This window comes from Macaca fascicularis, chromosome 15 (genome assembly GCF_037993035.2).
Source record: "Macaca fascicularis isolate 582-1 chromosome 15, T2T-MFA8v1.1".
NCBI classification, from domain to species: Eukaryota; Metazoa; Chordata; class Mammalia; order Primates; family Cercopithecidae; genus Macaca; species Macaca fascicularis.
The window spans coordinates 35,499,627-35,525,675 of NC_088389.1; the positions used below are offsets into that span (position 1 = coordinate 35,499,627).

A 26,049-nucleotide genomic window follows, 5' to 3' on the forward strand; every position below is an offset into this window, starting at 1 on the left:
ATGATCCATGGAAGCTTAGATTGCAAAGGGACCAATTGTAGTTACCTTACCCGGTTCCTCACCCGGTTCCAAGAGTCACTAATCTTTTTCAAAGGTACTCTCACTTCAAGAGTACTTCCAATAGAGGGAAAATGGAGGATAGGAGGCAAAACTAACTTGCAGCCCCCACTAGGACAGACAGAGCAGCATGAGTAGACACACACCATGAGCTTTTGCTCTAAGAACCACCACAATAACATACCAGGAAAGTTGAGAGAATCCACAGACCCTCTGAGGGAGGTGAATTGCCGCTATAGGCTCCGTGGGACAGCTGAAGACCTGTGAGTTTGCTTGTTTTCTCAGCTGAGAGGCTTGGAGCCTGCAGAACATTCTCAGCCCTGCTCACCGGCTACCTAGAAATAAACTCGCTGCAGGGGTGGGTGGCAGGAGCAGGGGGCCACCTCGGGAGTGAGACCAGCCTTTCAGGCTGTGGGCTGCATGGGATCTGGGTGAGACCTGTGACTGCTGGCTTTCCCCCACTTCCCTGGGGACCTGTGTGACACAGCAGAAGCAACCAAACTCCCCCTAGGAACATAATTCCATTGGCCTGGGAACCACACTCCCAACGCCCACAGCAGCCACGACAAGCCTCACCAAAGGAGAGCCTGAGCTCAGATGTGCCCCCACCTGATGGTCTTTCTCTAGCTGACCTTGTAGCCAAAGACAAAGGACATAATCCCTTGAGAGCCCTATGGCCCCACCCATTGCCTAATCCTCCCTATACTAATGTGCTGATGTGCTGATATAGCCAATGTGCTCTTGAAAGTGCCACCTCCTGGCTGGAGATCAACACAAAACCAGCACACTTAACAAAAATACAAACAAGGACCCTCACAGAGTCCACTTCACTCCCCTGCTACCTCCATTGGAGCAGGTGCTGGTATCCGCGGCTGAGAGACCTGAAGAGGGATCACATCGAATGACTCTTTGCAGACACTCCCCAGTAGCCATCCAGAGTCCAGTAGCTCCACTGGGTGGCTAGATTGAGAAGAGAAACAACAGTCACTGCAGTTTAGCTCTCAGGAGGCTCTATCTCGGGGGAAAAGGAGAGAGCACAACACTAAGGGAACACCCTTGTGGGACAAAAGGATCCGAACAGCAGCCTTTGAGTTCCAGACTTCCCTCTGACATAGTCTACCCAAATGGGAAGGAACCAGACAAACAGTGCTGGCAATATGACAAAACAAGGTTCTTTAACAACCCCAAAAAATCACACCAGCTCACCAGCAATGGATCCAAACAAAGATGAAATCTCTGAAGTGCCAGAAAAAGAATTCAGAAGATCAACTATTAAGCCAATCAGGGAGGCACCAGAGAAAGATGCAGTCCAACTTAAGAAATCAAAAAACGATAGAGGATATGAATGGAAAAATCTCCAGTGAAATAGATAGCATAAATAAAAAATAATCACAACTTCTGAAAATGAAGGACACACTTAGAGAAATGCGAAATGCACTGGAAATTCTCAGCAATACAATCAAATAAGTAGAAGAAAGAAAATCAGAGCTCAAAGACAAGGGTTTTGAATAAACCCAATCCTACAAAGACAAAGAAAAAACAAATTAAAAAATGAACAAAGCCGCCAAGAAGTTTGGGGTTATGTTAAATAGCCAAACCTAAGAATAATTGGTGTTCCTGAGACAGAAGAGGAATCTAAAGTTTGGAAAATATTTTTGACAGAATAATTGAGGAAAACTTCCCCAGCTTTGCTAGAGAGCTAGACATCTAAATACAAGAAGCTCAAAGAACACTGGGAAATTCATTGCAAAAAGATGATTGCCTGGTACATTTCATGAGGTTATCTAAGGTCAAGATGAAGGAAAGATTCTTTTTTTTTTTCATTATACTTTAAGTTCTAGGGTACATGTGCACAACGTGCAGGTTTGTTACATATGTATACATGTGCCATGTTGGTGTGCTGCACCCATCAACTCGTCAGCACCCATCAACTCGTCATTTACATCAGGTATAACTCCCAATGCAATCCCTCCCCCCTCCCCCACCACAATAGGCCCCGGTGTGTGATGTTCCCTTTCCTGTGTTCAAGTGATTTCATTGTTCAGTTCCCACCTATGAGTGAGAACATGCGGTGTTTGGTTTTCTGTTCTTGCGATAGTTTGCTGAGAACGATGGTTTCCAGCTGCATCCATGTCCCTACAAATGACACGAACTCATCCTTTTTTATGGCTGCGTAGTATTCCATGGTGTATATGTGCCACATTTTCTTAATCCAGTCTGTCACTGATGGACATTTGGGTTGATTCCAAGTCTTTGCTATTGTGTATAGTGCCGCAATAAACATACGTGTGCATGTGTCTTTATAGCAGCATGATTTATAATCCTTTGATATATACCCAGTAATGGAATGGCTGGGTCATATGGTATTTCTAGTTCTAGATCTTTGAGGAATCGCCATACAGTTTTCCATAATGGTTGAACTAGTTTACAATCCCACCAACAGTGTAAAAGTGTTCCTATTTCTCCACATCCTCTCCAGCACCTGTTGTTTCCTGACTTTTTAATGATCGCCATTCTAACTGGTGTGAGATGGTATCTCATTGTGGTTTTGATTTGCATTTCTTTGATGGCCAGTGATGATGAGCATTTTTTCATGTGTCTGTTGGCTGTATGAATGTTTTCTTTTGAGAAATGTCTGTTCATATCCTTTGCCCACTTTGTGATGGGGTTGTTTGTTTTTTTCTTGTAAATTTGTTTGAGTTCTTTCTCGGTTCTGGATATTAGCCCTTTGTCAGATGAGTAGATTGCAAAAATTTTCTCCCATTCTGCAGGTTGCCCGTTCACTCTGATGGTAGCTTCTTTTGCTGTGCAGAAACTCTTTAGTTTAATTAGATCCCATTTGTCTATTTTGGCTTTTGTTGCCATTGCTTTTGGTGTTTTAGACATGAAGCCCTTGCCCATGCGTATGTCCTGAATGGTATTACCAAGGTTTTCTTCTAGAGTTTTTATGGTATTAGGTCTAACATTTAGGTCTCTAATCCATCTTGAATTAATTTTTGTATAAGGAGTAAGGAAAGGATCTAGTTTCAGCTTTCTACTTATGGCTAGCCAATTTTCCCAGCACCATTTATTAAATAGGGAATCCTTTCCCCATTTCTTGTTTTTGTCACGTTTGTCAAAGATCAGATGGCTGTAGATGTGTCATATTATTTCTGAGGGCTCTGTTCCATTGGTCTATATCTCTGTTTTGGTACCAGTACTATGATGTTTTGGTTAATGTAGACTTGTAGTATAGTTTGAAGTCAGGTAGCGTGATGCCTCCAGCTTTGATCTTTTGACTTAGGATTGTCTTGGCAATTTGGCCCTTTTTTGGTTCCATATGAACTTTAAAGCAGTTTTTTCCAATTCTGTGAAGAAACTCATTGGTAGCTTGATGGGGATGGCATTGAATCTATAAATTATCTTGGGCAGTATGGCCATTTTCATGATATTGATTCTTCCTATCCATGAGCATGGTATGTTCTTCCATTTGTTTGTGTCCTCTTTTATTTCACTAAGCAGTGGTTTGTACTTCTCCCTGAAGAGGTCCTTTACATCCCTTGTAAGTTGGATTCCTATGTATTTTATTCTCTTTGAAGTATTGTGAATGGGAGTTCATTCATGATTTGGCTGTTTGTCTGTTACTGGCGTATAAGAATGCTTGTGACTTTTGCACATCGATTTTGTATCCTGAGACTTTGCTGAAATTGCTTATCAGCTTAAGGAGATTTTGGGCTGAGATGATGAGGTTTTCTAAATATACAATCATTTCATCTGCAAACGGACAATTTGACTTCTTCTTTTCCTAACTGAATATGCTTTATTTCTTTCTCTTGCCTGATTGCCCTAGCCAGAACTTCCAACACTATGTTGAAGAGGAGTGGTGAGAGAGGGCATCCCTGTCTCATGCCAATTTTCAAAGGGAATGCTTCCAGTTTTTGCCCATTCAGTATGATATTGGCTGTGGGTTTGTCATAAATAGCTCTTATTATTTTGAGATACGTTCCAGCAATATCAGTATTGATGGAAATATTCTTAAGAGCTGTGAGGCAAAAGCATCATGTAATCTATAAAGGAAAACCTATCAGACTAAAAGAGCTGATTTCTCAGAGATACTCTACAAGCTACAAGAGTTTGGGGTCCTATTTTTAGCCCCCATAAACAAAATAATTATCAGTCAAGAATTTTGTATCCAGTGAAACTAAGATTCACAAATGAAGGAAAAATACAGTCTTTTTCAAACAAAGAAATGCTGAGAGAATTCACCACTACCAAGCCAGCACTACAAGAACTACTAAAAGTAGCTCTAAATCTTGAAACAAATTCTAAAAATACACCAAAATAGAATCTCCTTAAAGCATAAATCTCATAGGACCTACTAAACAACAACACAATTTAAAAAAAAAAAAACAAAACGAGGATTTCAGGCAACAAATAGAATGATGAATAGAATAACACCTCACCTCTCAATACTAATGTTGACTCTAAATAGTCTAAATGCTCCATTTAAAAGATACAGAATGGCAGAATGGATAGGAATTCACCAGCCAAGTATGTGCTGTCTTCAAGAGATTCATCTGCCACATAAGGACTCACATACACTTAAGGTAAAGGGGTGGAAAAAGCTATTTCATGCGAATGGACACCAAAAGCAGGGAATATCAGCTATTCTTATATCAGATAAAACAAACTTTAAAGCAACAGCAGTTTAAAAAGACAAAGAAGGACATTATATAATGATAAAAGGAAAATATGACAATTCTAAACATACACGCACCTAACACTAGAGCTCCCAAATGTATAAAGCAATTACTACTAGGCCTAAGGAATTAGATAGATGGCAGCACAGTAATAGTGGGGGACTTTAACACTATACTGGCAGCACTAGACAGGTCATCAAGACAGAAAGTTAACAAAGGAACAATGGACTTAAACTATACCCTAGAACAAATGGACTTAACACACGTTTACAGAACATTCTACCCAACAACTGCAGAATATATGTTCTGTTCTTCAGCATGTGGTACATTCTCCAAGAAAGACCAAATGATAGACCACAAAACAAGTCTCAGTAGATTTAAGAAAATCGAAATTAAAACAAGTATTCTCTCAGACCACGGTGGAATAAAATTGAAAATCAACTCCAAAAGAAATCCTCAAAACCATGCAAATACATGGTAATTAAATAACCCACTCTTGGATGATCACTGGGCCAACAATGAAATCAAGATAGAAATTTAAAAATTATTTGAACTAAATGATAATAGCAAAAAAATCTATCAAACCCTCAGGGAAACAGCAAAAGCAGTGATAAAAGGAGCGTTTATAGCATTAAATGCCTACATTGAAAAGTCTGAAAGAGCACAAATAGACAATCTAAGGTCACACCTCATGTAACTGGAGAAAAATAACAACCCAAACCCAAACCCAGCAGAAGAAAAGAAATAACCAAGATCAGAGCAGAACCAAATGAAATCGAAGCAAAAATATACAAAAGATAAATGAAACAAAAAGCTGGTTATTTGAAAAGGTAAATAGAATTGAAAGACAATTAGCAAAATTAACCAAGAAAACAAGAGAGAAGATCCAAATAAGCTCAATTAGAAATGAAATGGGAGATATTACAACTGATACCACAGAAATACAAAAGATTATTCAAGGCTACTATTAACACCTTTACAACCATAAACTAGAAAACCTAGAGAAGCTGAATAAATTTTTGGAAATATATAACCCTCCTATATTAAATCAGGAAAAAATAGAGACTCTGAACAGACCAATAACAAGCAGCAAGATTAAAATGATAATTAAAAAATTACTAACAATGAAAGTCCAGGAACAGACGAATTCACAGCTGAATTCTATCAGACATTCAAAGAAGAATTGGTACCAATTCTTACTGACACTATTCCAAAAGATAGAAAAATGGGGATCCTCCCTAAATCATTCTGTGAAGCCTAATACCAAAACCAGGAAAGAACATAACAACAACAACAAAAAAATACTACAGACCAATATCCCTATATAGCTGCAAAAATACTCAACAAAATACTAGCTAACTGAATCAAACAGCACATCAAAAAGAAAATCCCCCATGATCAAGTGGGTTTTATACCAGGGATGCAGGTATGGTTTAACATACATAAATCAATAAATGTGATACACCAATAAACAGAATCAAAAACAAAAATCACATGATTATCTCAACAGATGCACAAAATGCAGTTGACAAAATCTGGTATCCTTTATGATTAAAACCCTCAGCAGAATTGAAACACAAGTGACATACCTTAAGGTAATAAAAGCCATCTAAGACAAACCTACAGCCAACATTACACTGAACAGGGCAAAGCTGAAAGCATTCCCCCTGAGAACTGGAACAAAACAAGGATGCCCACTTTCACCACTTCTATTCAACATATTACTGGAAGTCCTAGCCAGAGCAATCAGACAAGAGAAAGAAATAAAGGGCATCCGAATAAGTAAAGAGGAAGTCAAACTATCACTGTTTGCTGATGATATGATTGTATACCTAGAAAACCCTAAAGACCCATCAAAAAAGTTCCTAGAACTGGTAAATAAATTCAGCAAAGTTTCAGGATGGAAAATTAATGTACATAAATCAGTAGCCCTGTTATACACCAAGAGAGACCAGCTGAGAATCAAATCAAGAACTCAATCCCTTTTATAATAGCTGCAAAAGGAATAAATTAATAAAATACTTAGGAATATACGTAAGTAAGGACATGAAAGACCTCTACAAGGAAAACTACAAAACCCTTCTGAAAGAAATCATAGATGACACAAACAAATGGAAACACATCCCATGCGCATGAGAATCAACATTGTGAAAATGACCATACTGCCCAAAGTAATCTACACATTCAATGCAATTTCCATTAAAATACCACCATCATTCTTTACAGAACTAGATAAAACAATCCTAAAATTCATATGGAACCAAAAAAAGAGCACATAGAGCCAAAGCAAAGCTAAGTAAAAAGAACAAATCTGGAGGGATTACATTACCTGACTTCAAACTGTACTATAAGGCCACAGTCACCAAAACAGTATGGTACTGGTGTAAAAACAGGCATATAGACCAAGGAAACAATAGAGAACCCAGAAATAAAGCCAAATACTTACAGTCAACTGATCTTTCACAAAGGAAACAAAAACATAAAGTGGGGAAAGGACACCCTATTCAACAAATCATGCTGGGATCATTGGCAAGCCACTTGTAGAAAAATGAAACTAGATCCTCATCTCTCACCTTATACAAAAATCAACTCAAGATGGATCAAGGACATAAACACATATATACATCAAGGACTTAAACACATATAATATATGCATATATATGTATATATAGTAGTATGTGAGTAGTATTCCATGGTGTGTGTGTGTGTGTATATATATATACACACACACATATATGAGTAGTATATATATAGTGTGTATATGTGTGTATATTACATATATATATATATTACTCAGCCACAAAAAGGAATGGAATAATGGCGTTTGCAGCAACCTGGATGGAATTGGAGATCATTATTCTAACTGAAGCAACTTAGGAATGGAAAACCAAACACCGTATGTTGTCACTCATAAGTGAGAGCTAAGCTATAAGGATGCAAAAGCATAAGAATAATATTAGGTTGGTGCAAAAATAAGTATGGGTTTTACCATTATTTGCCATCAAAATCCCCTTTTAATGGCAAAACCCGCAATTATTTTTGCACCAATCTAATTCAATGGGGAGACTCAAGGGAAAGGGTGGGAGGGGTGGAAGGGAGTAAAGACTACACACTGAGTACAATGTACACTGCTCAGGTAATAGGTGCACCAAAATCTCAGAAATCACCATTAAAGAAAATATTCATGTAAGAAAACACCACTCATTCCCCCAAAAACTTACTGAAATTTTTTTAAAGAGTACTGAGATTTCTGTGACATTAGAGAAATGTCCAACTACATTGAGTTCATTCAGAAATGAGAAATGAGGATTACAACCAGGGGTGCATGAACTGGTACATCCAATGAGGGAAGCGTAAAGGGAAGCTTGTATTTGGTTAAAAAGAGAAAGATTCATCTAAGCTGCTTAGAAACACAGTTCATGGGTTTCAGAGCATCAAAGCCAGAATCATCACTGGTTCGTTGGTGCAGATGCCATTACTTGGCAAGTGTCCTTTCAAGAGCGTCTTACTGGCATTATTGCAATTCTATAGAATGTCTAGTAATAAACCTTGTTGCAGAAACATGTAAATTCCCCAAAAAACTAAGAACAGAAATATCATATGATCTAGCAATCTTATTGTTAGTATATATCCAAAATAAATCAGGATGACAAAAACATGTCTGTCCTCCCATGTTTATTGCAGCATCATTCACAGTAGCCAAAATATGGCATCAATCTAGGTGTCCATCAGCATACGAATGGATAAAGAAAATGTGGTATACACACACAAAGGAACATCATTTAGCCATAAAAAGGAATGAAATTCTGTCATTTGCAGCAACATGAATGAGCCTGGAGGAAACTGTATTAAGTGAAATAATCCAAGCACAGAAAGACAAATATTGCACCTTCTCACTCATATGGAGAAGTTTGAAAATGTGACCTCATGGAGGTAGAGAGTAGAATAGTGCAAAGGGTAGGGAGGATGAAAAGAGACAGATAAATTAAAGCCTGGTGAGAAATAACAATGAAAAATGTGAAAAAGAGCATACAAGATGTTGGAACATATTCAAAAGATAGAAAATATATGTAATTGAAGTTCAGAAAGAGGAAAGGAAAAAAAAGTTCATGAGACAATGGCTGACAGTTTTCCAAAAACTGACAAAAGCAACACCCCCCATGATATGGTTTGTCTGTGTCCCCACCCAAATCTCATTTTGAATTGTAGCTCCCATAATTCCTATATGTCATGGGTGGGACCCAGTGGGAGGTAATTGAATCGGGTCAGAGTAGGGTGGGGGTCTTTCCAATGCTGTTCTCGTGATAGTGAATAAGTCTCACGAGCCAGGCGTGATGGCTCACGCCTGTAATCCCCGCACTTTGGGAGGCCGAGGCAGGTGGATCATGAGGTCAGGAGATCGAGACCATCCTGGATAACACGATGAAACCCTGTCTCCACTAAAAATACAAAAAAAAAAATTTAGCCAGGTGTGGTGGTGTGCACTTGTAGTCCCAGCTACTCAGGAGGCTAAGGCAGGAGAATCACTTGAATCTGGGAGGTGAAGTTTGCAGTGAGCCGAGATCATGCCACTGCCCTCCAGCCTGGGTGACAGAGCAAGACTTCATCTCAAAAAATAATAATAATAATTTTAAAAAGTCTCACAGGATCTGATGGTTTTATAAATGGCATTCCCCTGCACATGCTGTCTTGTCTGCTGCCATGTAAGACATGCCTTTGCTTCTCCTTTGCCTGCCACCACGATTGTGAAGCCTCCCCAGCCATGTGGAACTGTGAGTTCATTAAACCTCTTTTTCTTTATAAATTACCCAGTCTAGGTATGTCTTATTAGCCCCATAAGAACTAATAAATCCCCATTAAAAACTTTTGAACCCATCACAATAAATATACAGAAAACTAGACTTTAGCACACCACAATTCAACCACTAAAAACCAAAGACAAAGAAAAATAATTAAAGTAGTTAACAGAAAAACAAATTGCTTTCAAACATTCATTCCTGACTGCTGACACATTTCAACACGAATCCAAAAGACAAGGGAATAATATTTTAAGAGAATAAAAACTATAACTACAAATTGTGGACACTAAAAGTACTGAAAATATCCTTCCAAAGAAAGATGAATGAAGACATTTACTCAACACACCTATCCTAAAACAAATATTAAAGAAATTTCCTCAGACAAAGGAGGAAAGGTCCCAGCAGAAACAAGGAGATCTAAAAAAAAATGAAGAAAAACAAAAATATTAAAGATAGCAATAAAATGAATGCTGACTCCCCAGTTATAGTTATGTATCATGCAGTCTTAAGTATAAGTAAAATTTAAAATGTATGAAAATAATAAAACAAATTATAGGAGAGGGTTTAATAGAGTATTTTGTGGTTTTACAATTCTTTTTAAAGAGGTAGATGTTAGAAGTTGCATTAGACTAGTAAGTCAAGAACAAAAAATGTGCCATTTACCTATAATATAAAATTTCTATTTGGTGTCTTTTTCTAATTCCCATCCCTTTATTGATATTGTGTTTGGTAATACATTGTTCTCCTAGTTTCCTTTAGTTCTTTGTCCATAGTTTCCTTAGTTCTTTGCCCTTATCTTTTAAAGTTGATTTTAAATATTTCACTAGTAAGTCCAATATCTGGGCCTCTTTTAGGACAATTCCTGTTTATTTTTTTCCTGTGAGTGGGCCATAGTTTCTTATTTGATAACTTTTTTTTTACACCTCATAATTTTTGTTTAAAACTGAATATTTTTCATATTATAATGTACCAACTCTAGAAATCAAATTCTCCTCAATTTCCAGGGTTTACTGTCGCTGTTCATTGTGGATAGTAGTTGTTTCTTTGATTAGTGACTTTTCTCTTTTAATTGTATCTTAAGTTCCAGGATACATGTGCAGGATGTGCACATAAGTTCTGGAAACATGTGTAGGTTTGTTACATAGGTAAACGTGTGCCATGGTGGTTTGTTGCACCTATCAATCAACTCATCACCTAGGTATTAAGCCTCACATGCGTTAGCTATTTATCTTGATGCTCTCCCTTTCCCTGCCCCTGCCCCAAGAGACCCCAGTGTGTGTTGTTCCTTCCCCGTGTCCATGTGTTCTCTTTGTTCAGCTCCCACTCATAAGTGAGAATATGCGGTATTTGGGTTTCTGTTCCTGTGTTAGTTTGCTGAAGACTGGCTTCCAGCTCCACCCACGTCCCTGCAAAGGACATGATCTCGTTCCTTTTTATGGCTGCATAGTATTTCATGGTGTATATGTACCACGTTTTCGTTATTGAGTCTATCATTGATGAGCATTTGGGTTGATTCCATGTCTTTGCTATTGTGAATAGTTCTGCAATGAACATACACATGCGTGTATCTTTATAATAGAATAATTTATATTCCTTTGGTTATACACCCAGTGACGGGATTGCTGGTCCAAATGATATTCCTGGTTCTAGGTCTTTGAGGAATTGTCACACTGTCTTCCACAATGGTTGAACTAATTTACATTCCCACCAACAATGTGAAGTGTTCCTATTTCTCCACAGCCTCACCAGCATCTGTTTTTTTCTAGACTTTTTAATAATCACCATTCAGACTGGCATGAGATGGTATCTCATTGTGGTTTTGATTTGCATTTCTCTAATGATCACTGATGTTGGATTAGTGACTTTTCTAAACTACTTTTATAAAGACTGCATTCTTTTGTGTGTTTGTTCCCTAAAGATTATGTTAGCTTAATGGTCAGCTAGTGATTTAACCATGATTCTCCTAGCCTCCTGGATCCAAAAAGAAAAGAAAAGAAAATTAAAGAATAAGATAAGATAAAATAAGAAAAAGAGAAAAATTGTTCCCCTGTCTTAGCAGATTGTCTCTGTGTTCGGGCACTCCTTCGATGCTTAGCTAGGTAATTTACAGCTCTGACTTATCCCTTCACTTACTGCTTACATGGATCCTAGAGATTAGCCAGAGCTAAAAGCACAGGATCTCTTCCAATCGTTCTAAGCACATGTTTATTCCTGAGCATGCGCATGGCCCTCTAGAACTTTGTTATGTGCAAGAGCTTATTACAGCCATTATTCCCCATACATCTCCATCCCCAGACTCTTCCTCCCTAGTCAAAACAATCTTGAAAAATAAGAACAAATTTGGAGGATTTATACTTCCTGGCTTCCAAATACACAACAAAACTGCAGTCATAAAAAAAACTGTATGCTACTAGCATAAGGATAAATAACTAGATCAACTGAATGGAATTGAGAGTTCAGAAATAAACCCACATATGTGTGGTTAATTGATTTTTAACCAGGGTGCTAAGACCATTCAATGGAGAAAGAATAGTCTGTTCAACAAATGATGCTGGGGCGATTGGATAGGCACATAGAAAGGAATAAAGTTGAGCCCTTACTTCATAGGACATACAAAACTCAAAATAAACTAAAAACCTAAATATAGGAGCTAAAACTATAAAACTTTTAGAAAAAAATGAATAAATCTTTATCACCTTGAATTTGTCCATAGTTTCACAGATATGACACCAAAAACACAAGCCACAAAAGAAAAAATAAAGTGAACATTAACAAAATTAAAATCTTTTTTACATCAAAGGACAATATTGTAAGAGTGAAAACACAATTCAAAAAATGGAAGAAAATATTTGTAAACCATATGTCTGGTAAGGATATCTTATCCAGAATCTACAAAGAGCTCTTGTAACTCAACAACAAAAGACAAAGGGAAAAAAAGTTTTAATAGGCAAAGAACATGAATAGTCATTCCTCCAAAGAAAATATGTAAATGGCCAACAAGCACATAGAAGATGCTCAGTGTCATTTGTCATTAGGGAAGTGCAAGACAAAATGATAGTAAAATATCACTTCATACCCTTTATCATGGCTATCAACAAAATGATAAACAAATAGTTCAAAGAAATTGAAACACTCATACACTGTTAGTGGGAAATGTAAAATGGTATGGACAATGTGGAAAATCATTTATTCCTCAATCAGTTAAACAGAGATACAAGATGACCTAGCAACTCTACCCCTAGTGTATACCTAAAACAATTGAAAATAGGTATTGAAACAAAAACTCATCCAAATGTTCATACCAGCACTACTAACAATAGCCAAAAGGTGGAAACAACCTAAATGTTCATCAATGCATGCATGTATAAACAAAATGTGGCATCTTCATACAATGAAATATTACTCAGCCATAAATAGGAATGAAGTAATCATACAGGCTAAACATGAGTGAACTTTGAAAACATTATGTAAATTGAAAGAAGCCAGGCATAAAAAGTTTGCCTTTTTTTGAATTTCATTTGTATAAAACATCCCAAAACAGGCAGCTTTATAGAGGCAGAAGCAGTTTAGTGTTTGCTGGAGGCTGGGGGAGGAGAAAATGGGAATGAGTGCTTAATAGGGGCTCTGGACTGAGATAGTAGTGATGGTTGCACATTACGCATTGTATTAGTCCGTTTTCATGCTGTTGATAAAGACATACCTGAGACAGGGCAATTTACAAAAGAAAATGATTTAATCACACGCCTGTAGACCCAGCTACTCAGGGGGCTGAGGCAGGAGAATCACTTGAACCTGGGAGGCGGAGGTTGCAGTGAGCCAAGATTTCACCACTGCACTCCAGCCTGGAGACAGAATGAGACTCTGTCGAGAGAGAGACAGAGAGAGAGAAATAGAGAGAGAGAGAGAGAGAGAGAGAGAGAGAGAGAAAGGAAGAAAGGAAGGAGGGGGGAGGGAGGGAGGGAGAGAGGGAGGAACAAGAAAGAAAGAAGAAAAGGAAGAAGAAAGAAAGAAAGAGAGAAAGCGAGAAAGAAAGAAAGAAAGAAGAAAGAAAGAAAGAAAGAAAGAAAGAAAGAAAGAAAGAAAGAAAGAAAGAAAGAAAGAAAGAGAAAGAAAGAAGGAAAGAAAGAAAGATGGAAGGAAGGAAGGAAAGAAAGAAAGAAAGAAAGAAAGAAAGAAAGAAAGAAAGAAAGAAAGAAAGAAAGAAAGAAAGAAAGAAAGAAAAGAAAAGAAAAGAAAGAAAGAAAGAAAGAAAGAAAGAAAGAAAGAAAGAAAGAAAGAAAGAAAGAAAGAAAGAAAGAAAGAGAAAGAAAGAGAGGGAGGGAGGGAGGAAGGAAGGAAGGAAGGAAGGAAGGAAGGAAGGAAGGAAGGAAGGAAGGAAGGAAGGAAGGAAGGAAGGAAGGAAGGAAGGAAGGAAGGAAAGTTTAATCGACTTACAGTTCCACATGGCTGGGGAGGCCTCACAATCATGGTAGAAGGTGAAAAGCATGTCTCACATGGCGGTAGACAAGAGAAGAGAGCTTGTACAGGGAGAGTCCCATTTTTAAAACCATCAGATCTCGTGAGACTTATTCACTATCATGAGAACAGCACAGGAAAGACCTAACCTGTCCCTGCAAAACAACAAAATTATGAGATTCAAATTCAGAAATCATTCAATCCACTTTTACTCCCTCTTTCTTTAACAAGTGTTAATCATTGGCTTCCATTGGCTGGATGACTGCTTGGGCTTCTCTTAGACTATTCAGAAAATGGCCATTTCTGTAGGGTCCTTCTCAAAATTCTCTCCTTCACTTTTCACATAGTCTTCAGCTCACACTACCCCGAGAGATTTTATCACACATACAGTCTTCCTTACAATCTGGGGCATACATCTTTCTCCCAAAAGCTATACGCACCTCTAGGACAGAGGTCATGTAGTTTACTTGTCCCCTCTCCTCCATCACTTGGGGTCTAGCACAGGGTTAGACACACATTAGGGAACAGTTAGCTGTCAGATTCTGGAATCCTTCCCCTTTTACTCACGCAGAAAGACCACTGAAGTCACCCTAAGGATCAATGCCTAACCCACAGATACTTTTATTTCTCCATCTTTTAACTCCTAGATCAGGAAAAAAGTGAGTTAATAGTGATTAATGATTTTCCTTAGTGCAAGGCTCTGTACTACTTTACATACATAGAACTACATCTATTCATTAAAGATAAATGAATCAAATAACCAATTCTATAATTCTATAGCATACAACAATACTATAAGGTAAGTAAAGTAAGAAATTAATTAGGAAATAATATACATATTATAGTTTTCTGCCCATTGCGAAATAAGAAATTGAGTAAATACACTTCAGAAGTGGGCAAACACATCCTAATATACTGTAAATACAGAAAAAATGACTTTAAAAGAATTCAGATAAATTAGCTGTAAAACTAAAAAAAAACCTCCTATTCTAAGTACTGAAACATATGCAATTGATCATAAAACATAATTTTCACAAAAATAAATGCATGTATAAGAAGTCTAAAGCATGTTATGACTCCTAGCTTTCAAAATTCAAGCATTCCTTAAAAGGCTGCCATAAAGATTCAATGGGACTTTTTTTTTTTAATTATTATACTTTAAGTTCTAGGGTACACGTGCACAACGTGCAGGTTTGTTACATATATGTATACATGTGCCATGTTGGTGTGCTGCACACATTAGCTCGTCATTTACATTAGGTATATCTCCTAATGCCATCCCTTTCCCCTCCCCCCTCCCCACAATAGGCCCCGGTGTGTGATGTTCCCCTTCCTGTGTCCAAGTGATCTCATTGTTCAATTCCCACCTATCAATGGGACTTTTTAAAAATTATACTTTAAGTTATGGGATACATGTGCAGAAAATGCAGGTTCATTCCATAGGTATACATGTGCCATGGTGGTTTGCTGCACCCATCAATCCAAATGGGACATGTTTTTTAATGTTTTTTGAAATATTCAAAATGGTTTAAACCTAAATATCTAATATTTCTATAAACTTATGGAATCGTTGAAAGCAAGACACTTTTGTAAATCAGAAATTTGGTGGCAGTTCAAGAGAGTAACATCAGCAAGGCGGTGGTATAGAAAGTTCTAGGCCACAAACTGCCACAGCTGGCTCATGAAAGCTCCTACTCACAAACCTCACAGGACATCTCACCTAAAGACCTCCCCCACACTAGCTGGCAAGCACCCCCAGCACTCCATGCTCCTCCCACCACAGAGTTGGTGCCTCATGTTCCCTCACAGATGGCAAGCTTCCTTACCCCAAAGACAGCACACGGCTATCAACAGCTGGCTCAGCACTGCTGGATTGGGAGGATGCACACAACCTTGAACACTTCAGGGCACTTGTCTATGGAAATTAAACAAGGGGCTCTCTGAACCTGACCTGTCTTTGTGGAATAGAGAGAATCCATGCAATCCTAAAACATCCAGCCCAGAAGAGAATGAAGCAGCAGAGTGGGCACAGGTATAGAACAATTTTGAGAGATGTCCAGATCTCCAGACAGGCTGATTTTTTGGAGGTCTTTCTCTCCCAAAGATAATAAAAACTGGAAGAGATAAATACTTCTTCAACTGAAAAGACAGCAACACAAGCTTCAAGGAACATGGAAAGAAAGTCAAGAAAACATGACACCACTAAAGGAAAACCATAAAGCTCCTTTAACTGATACCAACAAAATGGAGAGCTAGGGGGTGGAGCAAGATGGCCGAATAGGAATAGCTCCAGTCTCCAACTCCCAGCGCGAGCAACACAGAAGACAGGTGATTTCTGCATTTTCAACTGAGGTACTGGGTACATCTCACTAGGGAGTGCCAGACAATCGGTGCTGGTCAGCTACTGCAGCCCGACCATCGAGAGCTGAAGCAGGGCGAGGCATCGCCTCACCTGAGAAGCCCAAGGGGGAAGGGAATCCCTTTTCCTAGCCAGGGGAACTGAGACACACAACACCTAGAAAATCGGGTAACACCCACCCCAATACTGCACTTTAAGCAAACGGGCACACCAGGAGATTATATCCCACACCTGGCTGGGAGGGTCCCACGCCCACGGAGCCTCCCTCATTGCTAGAACAGCAGTCTGTGATCTAACCACAAGGCAGCAGCGAGGCTGGGGGAAGTTCTAGACCACAAACTGCCACAGCTGGCTCATGGCCCGCCATTGCTGAGGCTTAAGTAGGTAAACAAAGCCGCTGGGAAGCTAGAACTGGGTGGAGCTCACAGCAGCTAAAGGAAACCTGCCTGTCTCTGTAGACTCCACCTCTGGGGACAGGGCACAGCTAAACAACAACAACAACAAAAAAAAAAAGCAGCAGAAACCTCTGCAGATGCAAATGACTCTGTCTGACAGCTTTCAAGAGAGCAGTGGATCTCCAACACGGAGGTTGAGATCTGAGAAGGGACAGACTGCCTGCTCAAGTGCGTCCCTGACCCCTGAGTAGCCTAACTGGGAGACATCCCCCACTAGGGGCAATCTGACACTCCACACCTCACAGGGTGGAGTACACCCCTGAGAGGAAGCTTCCAAAGTAAGAATCAGACAGGTACACTCGCTGTTCAGCAATATTCTATCTTCTGCAGCCTCTGCTGCTGATACCCAGGCAAACAGGGTCTGGAGTGGACCTCAAGCAATCTCCAACAGACCTACAGCTGAGGGTCCTGACTGTTAGAAGGAAAACTAACAAACAGGAAGGACACCTACACCAAAACCCCATCAGTACGTTACCAACATCAAAGACCAGAGGCAGATAAAACCACAAAGATGGGGAAAAAGCAGGGCAGAGAAGTTGGAAATTCAAAAAATAAGAGCGCATCTCCCCCTGCAAAGGAGCACAGCTCATCACCAGCAACGGATCAAAGCTGGACAGAGAATGACTTTGACGAGATGAGAGAAGAAGGCTTCAGTCCATCAAACTTCTCAGAGCTAAAGGAGGAATTATGTACCAAGCGCAAAGAAACTAAAAATCTTGAAAAAAGAGTGGAAGAATTGATAGCTAGAGTAATTAATGCAGAGAAGGTCATAAACGAAATGAAAGAGATGAAAACCATGACACGAGAAATATGTGACAAATGCACAAGCTTCAATAACCAACTCGATCAACTGGAAGAAAGAGTATCAGCGATAGAGGATCAAATGAATGAAATGAAGCTAGAAGATAAACCAAAAGAAAAAAGAAGAAAAAGAAATGAACAAACCCTTCAAGAAGTATGGGATTATGTAAAAAGACCAAATCTACGTCTGATTGGGGTGCCTGAAAGTGAGGGGGAAAATGGAATCAAGTTGGAAAACACTCTTCAGGATATCATCCAGGAGAACTTCCCCAACCTAGTAGGGCAGGCCAACATTCAAATCCAGGAAATACAGAGAACGCCACAAAGATACTCCTTGAGAAGAGCTACTGCAAGACACATAATTGCCAGATTCACCAAAGTTGAAATGAAGGAAAAAATCTTAAGGGCAGCAAGAGAGAAAGGTCGGGTTATCCACAAAGGGAAGCCCATCAGACTAACAGCAGATCTCTTGGCAGAAACTCTACAAGCCAGAAGACAGTGGGGGCCAATATTCAACATTCTTAAAGAAAAGAATTTTCAACCCAGAATTTCATATCCAGCCAAACTAAGTTTCATAAGTGAAGGAGAAATAAAATCCTTTACAGATAAGCAAATGCTTAGAGATTTGGTCACCACCAGGCCTGCCTTACAAGAGACCCTGAAGGAAGCACTCAACATGGAAAGGAACAACTGGTACCAACCATTGCAAAAACAGGCCAAAATGTAAAGACCATCGAGGCTAGGAAGAAACTGCATCAACTAACGAGCAAAATAACCAGTTAATATCATAATGGCAGGATCAAGTTAACACATAACAATATTAACCTTAAATGTAAATGGACTAAATGTTCCAATTAAAAGACACAGACTGGCAAACTGGATAAAGAGTCAAACCCATCAGTCTGCTGTATTCAGGAGACCCATCTCACATGCAGAGACACACATAGGCTCAAAATAAAGGGATGGAGGAAGATCTACCAAGCAAATGGAGAACAAAAAAAAGCAGGGGTTGCAATACTAGTCTCTGATAAAACAGACTTTCAACCATCAAAGATCAAAAGAGACAAAGAAGGCCATTACATAATGGTAAAGGGATCAATTCAACAGGAAGAGCTAACTATCCTAAATATATATGCACCCAATACAGGAGCACCCAGATTCATAAAGCAAGTCCTTGGAGACTTACAAAGAGACTTAGACTCCCATACAATAATAATGGGAGACTTCAACACTCCACTGTCAACATTAGACAGATCAACGAGACAGAGAGTTAACAAGGATATCCAGGAATTGAACTCATCTCTGCAGCAAGCAGACCTAATAGACATCTATAGAACTCTCCACCACAAATCAACAGAATATACATTCTTCTCAGCACCACATCACACTTATTCCAAAATTGACCACATAATTGGAAGTAAAGCACTCCTCAGCAAATGTACAAGAACAGAAATTATAACAAACTGTCTCTCAGACCACAGTGCAATCAAACTAGAACTCAGGACTAAGAAACTCAATCAAAACTGCTCAACTACATGGAAACTGAATAACCTGCTCCTGAATGACTACTGGGTACATAACGAAATGAAGGCAGAAATAAAGATGTTCTTTGAAACCAATGAGAACAAAGATACAACATACCAGAATCTCTGGGACACATTTAAAGCAGTGTGTAGCGGGAAATTTATAGCACTAAATGCCCACAAGAGAAAGCTGGAAAGATCTAAAATTGACACTCTAACATCACAATTAGAAGAACTAGAGAAGCAAGAGCAAACACATTCAAAAGCTAGCAGAAGGCAAGAAATAACTAAGATCAGAGCAGAACTGAAGGAGATAGAAACACAAAAAACCCTCCAAAAAATCAATGAATCCAGGAGTTGGTTCTTTGAAAAGATCAACAAAATTGACAGACCGCTAGCAAGACTAATAAAGAAGAAAAGAGAGAAGAATCAAATAGATGCAATAAAAAATGATAAAGGGGATATCACCACCGACCCCACAGAAATACAAACTACCATCAGAGAATACTATAAACACCTCTACGCAAATAAACTGGAAAATCTAGAAGAAATGGATAATTTCCTGGACACTTACACTCTCCCAAGACTAGACCAGGAAGAAGTTGAATCCCTGAATAGACCAATAGCAGGCTCTGAAATTGAGGCAATAATTAATAGCCTACCAACCAAAAAAAGTCCAGGACCAGACGGATTTACAGCTGAATTCTACCAGAGGTACAAGGAGGAGCTGGTACCATTCCTTCTGAAACTATTCCAATCAATAGAAAAAGAGGGAATCCTCCCTAACTCATTTTATGAGGCCAACATCATCCTGATACCAAAGCCTGGCGGAGACACAACATAAAAAGAGAATTTTAGACCAATATCCCTGATGAACATCGATGCAAAAATCCTCAATAAAATACTGGCAAACCGGATTCAGCAACACATCAAAAAGCTTATCCACCATGATCAAGTGGGCTTCATCCCTCGGATGCAAGGCTGGTTCAACATTCGCAAATCAATAAACGTAATCCAGCATATAAACAGAACCAAAGACAAGAACCACATGATTATCTCAATAGATGCAGAAAAGGCTTTTGACAAAATTCAACAGCCCTTCATGCTAAAAACGCTCAATAAATTCGGTATTGATGGAACGTACCTCAAAATAATAAGAGCTATTTATGACAAACCCACAGCCAATATAATACTGAATGGGCAAAAACTGGAAAAAATCCCTTTGAAAACTGGCACAAGACAGGGATGCCCTCTCTCACCACTCCTATTCAACATAGTGTTGGAAGTTCTGGCTAGGGCAATCAGGCAAGAGAAAGAAATCAAGTGTATTCAGTTAGGAAAAGAAGAAGTCAAATTGTCCCTCTTTGCAGATGACATGATTGTATATTTAGAAAACCCCATTGTCTCAGCCCAAAATCTCCTTAAACTGATAAGCAACTTCAGCAAAGTCTCAGGATACAAAATCAATGTGCAAAAATCACAAGCATTCTTATACACCAGTAACAGACAAACAGAGAGCCAAATCAGGAATGAACTTCCATTCACAATTGCTTCCAAGAGAATAAAATACCTAGGAATCCAACTTACAAGGGATGTAAAGGACCTCTTCAAGGAGAACTACAAACCACTGCTCAGTGAAATAAAAGAGGACACAAACAAATGGAAGAACATACCATGCTCATGGATAGGAAAAATCAATATCATGAAAATGACCATACTGCCCAAGGTAATTTATAGATTCAATGCCATCCCCATCAAGCTACCAATGAGTTCCTTCACAGAATTGGAAAAAACTGCTTTAAAGTTCATATGGAACCAAAAAAGAGCCCGCATTGCCAAGACAATCCTAAGTCAAAAGAACAAAGCTGGAGGCATCACGCTACCTGACTTCAAACTATACTACAAGGCTACAGTAACCAAAACAGCATAGTACTGGTACCAAAACAGAGATATAGACCAATGGAACAGAACAGAGTCCTCAGAAATAATACCACACATCTACAGCCATCTGATCATTGACAAATCTGAGAGAAACAAGAAATGGGGAAAAGATTCCCTATTTAATAAATGGTGCTGGGAAAATTGGCTAGCCATAAGTAGAAAGCTGAAACTGGATCCTTTCCTTACTCCTTATACAAAAATTAATTCAAGATGGATTAGAGACTTAAATGTTAGACCTAATACCATAAAAACCCTAGAAGAAAACCTAGGTAATACCATTCAGGACATAGGCATGGGCAAGGACTTCATGTCTAAAACACCAAAAGCAATGGCAACAAAAGCCAAATTGACAAATGGGATCTAATTAAACTAAAGAGCTTCTGCACAGCAAAAGAAACTACCATCAGAGTGAACGCGCAACCTACAGAATGGGAGAAAATTTTTGCAATCTACTCATCAGACAAAGGGCTAATATCCAGAACCTACAAAAAACTCAAACAAATTTACAAGAAAAAAGTAAACAACCCCATCAAAAAGTGGGCAAAGGATATGAATAGACAGTTCTCAAAAGAGGACATTCATACAGCCAACAGACACATGAAAAAATGCTCATCATCACTGGCCATCAGAGAAATGCAAATCAAAACCACAGTGAGATACCATCTCACACCAGTTAGAATGGCGATCATTAAAAAGTCAGGAAACAACAGGTGCTGGAGAGGATGTGGAGAAATAGGAACACTTTTACACTGTTGGTGGGATTGTAAACTAGTTCAACCATTATGGAAAACAGTATGGCGATTCCTCAAGGATCTAGAACTAGATGTACCATATGACCCAGCCATCCCAGTACTGGGTATATACCCAAAGGATTATAAATCATGCTGCTATAAAGACACATGCACATGTATGTTTATTGCGGCACTATTCACAATAGCGAAGACTTGGAATCAACCCAAATGTTCATCAGTGACAGACTGGATTAAGAAAATGTGGCACATATACACCATGGAATACTATGCAGCCATAAAAAGGATGAGTTTGTGTCGTTTGTGGGGACATGGATGCAGCTGGAAACCATCATTCTTAGCAAACTATCACAAGAACAGAAAACCAAACACCACATGTTCTCACTCATAGATGGGAACTGAACAGTGAGATCACTTGGACTCGGGAAGGGGAACATCACACACCGGGGCCTATAATGGGGAGGGGGGAGGGGGGAGTGATTGCATTGGGAGTTATACCTGATGTAAATGACGAGTTGATGTGTGCTGACGAGTTGATGGATGCAGCACACCAACATGGCACAAGTATACATATGTAACAAACCTGCACATTATGCACATGTACCCTAGAGCTTAAAGTATAATAATAATCATAATTAATAACTAAATAAATAAATAAATAAATGGAGAGCTACGAATTGCTTGATAATTCTTAAAGAAGCTCTGTGAGCTACAGCAGAACATAGATAATTTTTTAATTGGACAAAGAGCAAATTAATAAAAATCCAAAATTCAATAAAGATATGAAAATCAAATACAAAGAAAAATTCTGGAGCAAAAGAATACAATAACTAAACTGAAAAATTTAATAGAGAGTTTCCACAACAAACTCTATTGAGCAAAAAACACAATCATTTAAAATCAGCCAGTAATAGAAACAGAAAGAGAGTGAAAAAAGTCTATGGGGCTTATGGGACACCATCAGGTAAAACAATTTGTGCATTATGGGAGTCTCAGAAGAAGCAGAGAAAGAGAAAGGATTAGAAAGCTTATTTAGAGAAATAATGACAGATTGCATGAAGTGACATCAGCAAGATGGCTGACTAGAGTTTGTTCCCTGGTGCTCATCGCCTTCACAGATAGGAACCAAAACAATGAATAAACAATTATATTTCAATTGGAGTGACTGAGAAACTATGCTGGAGAGCACCAGGGCAGTGGCAAAAATTCCTGTGGAGCACAGAAGCCCGGGATAGCACAACAGAGAGAGAGAAGCAAGGCACTCTGCCTCTGACACAATATCTCCCCAGCCACTATCAACTATGAACTGATTTAGGGGAGAACTACTTACAGGAAGAAGGTAAGCTAGAGACCCTCAGTGCTCTCATGGCCACCACAGATGTCAATAGTTCTTGCTACACCAGAGTCCCCGAACTTCTCACAGGTCCCAAAGCCATTTTGGAGACTTGCCAGTAGTTTGGCAGTTACATTGTCTCAGTGTAGGGGCCCACATTGAGCACTTCCACCCCTGTGATCTAAGGTATTATGACTTGGTGTCTTCGGGAGGCTGAGGCAAGAGAATTGCTTGAGCCCAGGACACAGAGGTTGCAGTGAGCAGAGATCACGCCACTGCACTCCAGCCTGGGCAACAGGGTGAGACTCAGCCTCAAAAAATAAAAATAAAAATAAAATAGATCAGTGAAATGAATGGAGAACTCAGAATTAGTTTCACTTTTATATAGTCATTTAATGGAGAAAGGAGGGTCCTTTCAATACATAAATGAAAAAAGAAATAAATCTTAACCCCATACTACACACCATACACAAAAATTAATTGAAAATAGTTCATAAACTTAAATCTCAGCATTTACACTATAAAATTTCTTGAAGAAAACAGAAAAATGTATTTTCAACCTTCAGGTGAAAATTTTCTTGGTCAGGAAACAAAAAAAAAAAAAAAACCATAAAAGAAATATTATTAAATTACATTTCTTCAAAATTTAAACCTATTGCTCATCAAAAGACACCATTAAGTAAATGGTAAGGAAATAATATTCACAATAAATATAGCTGACAAAAACATATATACAATATATAAAAAACTCTTAAAAGTCAATAAGCAAAGACATACACTTTTAAAAGTGGCAAAAAACTTGAACACACATTTTACAAAAGAAGAGTTTGAAATGGCCAATTTGAATATCACACATGTGAAATAGCACTCAACATCATCGCTTATCGGGAAAATGAAATTAAAGTCACAATATGATACCATTGCATATTTGATAGAATGGCTACAATTAAAAAGACAATATGAAATGTTGGAGCACTGAAACTCTCATATATGGATGGTGGGAATGCAAAAATTATACAATTATCTTGGAAAACAGCTCAGCAATTTCTAATAATTTCAAATGTATAATTATCCTGTATCAACCAAAAAAGGTGCAACAATATTCATAGCAGCGTCATTCATAATAGGCCAAAGTGAAAACAACCCAAATGTCCATTAATGAGAAGATGAATTTAAAAATCATCAGTAAAAAAAACTGTACCTCTATGACATAAGTCATTTTACTCTACATAAATCAAACTTCAATTTTAAATGGAGTTGAATGACCTGGAGATGATGAGCAAGGGCTTTTGGGAATATTTGGCACTTGTGAACAATGCAAATTAATACCAGCCACATGTATTTCTCATCTGAATATAAGAAATAACTTTGGAAATTTTTGGATGAGAGTACAAATGTGGGAATGAGAAGGTCAAAGATGATGCTATTATCTCATAAAAATTATCTTTGCGGTACAAAATTTCACTTTTCTTATGAATCAAATTATCTTTAGTCCAGATAATGCTTGTCCAGACAGAAGCAGACTTTGCTGCTCAGAATTCTTCAGATTCCTGTAAATTCGATGTGCATGGGAGCTGCCCTCTGGTGGTAATCGACAGGAGCCAGAGCTGCAGCAGTGCACTGTGGTCCTCCACAGCCACTCGGGTCCCTGACAGTGGAGCTGCTCAGCCCCGCGGGCTCCTTAGGACTGTACGTGTCATCCTATGTTTTCAATGGAGATACTGGTTTGGCAACAGCTGCACAAGACTTTTGCATTGCCACTTCTGACACTCTGTTGAGTCAAGGGTTTCAATTAACACCTGGGACAACCCCAAATGTTACAAATTAACAGACAAAACAGTCATTGGATGCAGTGGTTTTCATGGAGACTGTCTTCCCTGACAAAGATTATTGCAGCAAAACTAAAGATGTATAAACATCCTAATAATAAGGCCATGACTACTGGGGCAATTGGAATGTTATTTACAATCCTGTATCCAGGCACTACTGTCCATACGATGGTTACAACATCGTCTGTCACCTGTGAACTTAAAGAATGGAAGGGAGCTATGTACAGCTTTGACCTGGTGGGTCCTACCAGAGAGACTCCTTCAAGGCTGGAGGTTCAGCAGATGCCACACTACAGCTCCTGCTTGACAATCAGATTTTTGTTGGTTTTAAGAACATGTAGAAGGTGAAGCATGTCCTGCTCTCCTTGGTCAGAGGCCACAGCTAGTGAAAGACGTCTTCATTTCTGCAGCCAAGAGGGACATGTACACTGAGCATGCACCCAGGATCTGCACTGTGACCCAAGAGGGCCCCAGGGAGGACACTGTTCCCCTGAGGAAGGACGCATTTCTGTACTATTATCATTAATAAGTTCGAAACTGGTTAGTTTTGTACTTGGAACTGTCAGGCAAATTTGTTTTATTTTTTTTAAAAAAAACCCCTAAAGTTAAAAATAAACAAATAAATAACTTGACTGTGCATATTCCTAAAGAAATAATGGGCTGGATAGTGACTTCATCTCATGAGGGCTGACCATAGTGATGCGTCCCTCCCCTGTGAGACATTCCCATATTTCTTTTTTTTTCTTTTTTTAATTAAATATTTATTTGAATAACAAGTTTAAGTTCGAGTTGCAATGTTGGCAATGCAGGTTTTTAACACAGATCACAAAAAGCGTGCACAAAAAAGTACTGGCGCAAACGACAAAATAATGCTAAGAATTAGGCTAAACAGCTGCTGATTTTAAGAAAACAAAAGGCCTGAAATCACTATACAAAATATAGAATGTATTAAACACTACCATCCACAGAACAGTCTTTATTATTGATTATATTTAAAAATTATTTGCATAATTATAGATTAAATTGTAAATGAGTATTATACATGAACCTCCATTCGGAAGGCAATTCC

The 26,049-nt window shown here is 38.6% G+C and overlaps 1 pseudogene; it reads left to right on the forward strand.

Moving 5' to 3' along the window:
- LOC102115176 (proteasome subunit beta type-1 pseudogene) lies at positions 1–25,506 on the forward strand (annotated as a pseudogene).
- The last annotated feature ends 543 nt before the right edge of the window (positions 25,507–26,049 follow it).